Genomic DNA, 2095 nt, shown 5'->3' with positions numbered 1-2095 from the left:
CCTAAAATCATTTCAAAATAATAAGATATATATATATATATCAACCATATCCTGCAGCAACTGTAAAAACTTAGAGCAAAAAGGATATTTTTTCAAGGGAGGGTATTTTATCACTGGCATAGTTCAGAATTGTCAATGCTGGATGGTAATAAAAAAGAGACCAATAGTAAAAAGCAGGCCAATTGCTTCTCAGTTGACTTTATTGGTTTTAAATTATTTCCACACAATTCCCCCATTGTGTCTGCACCCCAGGCCCAGACTCTCCCAAGTCGAGCAGTATTGAAATTACTTTTCAGTTATTCCCATTTGGTAAATGTTTTGCAATCCTTGGCAAAATATGTGTTTTGCTGAGGTGTCCTTTACCTTTTTGGAACTTTGGCCACAATCTTCTACTCAACTCTTCCTGTACTGTCTCTAGGTGATCTCATCCATTCTCCTGGCTTTAACTACTACCCATAAATTGGGTCATTAATTTATAAATACAGTTTAGATTATCATCCTAAATTCTTATATATTTAGGAGCTGCGGGACAATCTTTACCTAGATGCCACATGAACATGGGGTGTTGTGCGTGACGAAGATCATTAGGAGTTTCTCGGTGTAATTCCAGTTTACATTAGGAATTATATGACTGAGACACACAAACCTTCTACTCAGCTGCTCCATGGATCAGTTGACAGCAGGAAAAGCACTCTCCCATCCTTGCATGAGTATATGTTCTTCTATGATGAATGAACCCATTTCAAGTCATCATTTTCATACTGAAGGTAAAGTTGATGACATTTTGCTTATGGATGAAACACAATCACATTTATAATTGGAAATGGTACCATGACTGTCAGTTTTCAGAGCATAATTTGCCAATACATAACAACTTTGAAACTGAGGAAGTTCAACTTGATCCAAGAGCTCTGTCTGATGTCGCTGATGAAAAAGAACTACAAGTGGACCCTTGATAAACATTTGGAAAGAGATTATGAAAAGTATCTGAAGGATCCTGTTTTTTGATACTAACCACTCTGCTGAGCCTTATTAGCAGTACCAAGATCATCATGAAAACAAACTGAGATCTTGAGTGTACCCACACTTAAACCACAAAATAAGGTCACTATCATATTTAGATAATTTAGATTGGAAAAGGGGTCAAGTTAATCATTATAAAGAACCCAAGCTCCAAGATCTTTCCAGTCGGAAATAGCACAGCAAAGAAAAATCTGATAAGAAAGGCAAGTCAAAATGTGAAAGGGATGAATCACTTAAGGCCCAATAGCTCTAGAGGAACCATCACAGCAATTGGCTGAAAAAGAAAGGGAAAAGAATCAGGGATTTGACATTGACCCCCTTATTGCAAGAACTCTTCAACTTAGTTCACAATATGAGCTGACTGATGTTATTGATAAAGTAAATGACTTGAATAGCTCAGTTTACGAACTGGAATTGAAACTCTCACTATCAAAGTTGGCAAGAAGAAAAAAAAAAAAAAAGAAAAGAAAAGAGGAAAAAGGAATGTTAAATTTGGCTTGACTAGAAGCCTTGTACCAGTCTTCTCGGGATAGCCAGCTTGGAAGTGGTGGAGAACACTATTTTCTCATAAGGCAGTTTTGTTGTGAGGAAAAGAAGGATGTACAAATTGAGAAGGAAGTCATTTACACCCTTTACTTGCATAGGTTCTTTAGCAAGAAAAAATATACTGAAATGCTAAAAACTGAGCCAGTAGAGGTTGGGAAGCTTGGGGAAAGAGGAATGAAGAAGGCTTTCTGAAAACCTTTTGCTATAAAAACTTCCCCTCAAATTCCTCTTAAAATATACACCAGCATTGTAAAACATCTGAACTAAAGCACTCAGCAGACATTTCTCTTTGTATTCTTCATGAAATGTGGTTTGTCTTTTTTATTACTAGTGTTTAAGTTATTTTTTACTTGAATCAGATGGTGTCATTGTAAAAAGGATTTCATTAGTTCTTCGTTTTTCAAATCCAGACTTGTTGTCTACATGTAAGATAGTTTTCATTTTAGCTGGCATGTCGTTTGCACACAAAATAAAAAAGCAAAATAATTTAGTGCAGGAGGAGACAAAAGAAATGCACTAAGCAAGT

General features: G+C 36.0%; 1 pseudogene; it reads left to right on the top strand.

Annotated features, from left to right (window-relative positions):
- Positions 1 to 561: 561 nt before the first annotated feature.
- LOC143670894 (mitogen-activated protein kinase 6 pseudogene) lies at positions 562 to 1836 on the top strand (annotated as a pseudogene).
- The last annotated feature ends 259 nt before the right edge of the window (positions 1837 to 2095 follow it).

This window comes from Tamandua tetradactyla, chromosome X, assembly GCF_023851605.1.
Source record: "Tamandua tetradactyla isolate mTamTet1 chromosome X, mTamTet1.pri, whole genome shotgun sequence".
NCBI classification, from domain to species: Eukaryota; Metazoa; Chordata; class Mammalia; order Pilosa; family Myrmecophagidae; genus Tamandua; species Tamandua tetradactyla.
Note: the sequence above shows the minus strand (reverse complement) of the source record. Positions and strands in the feature narration are given on the sequence as shown.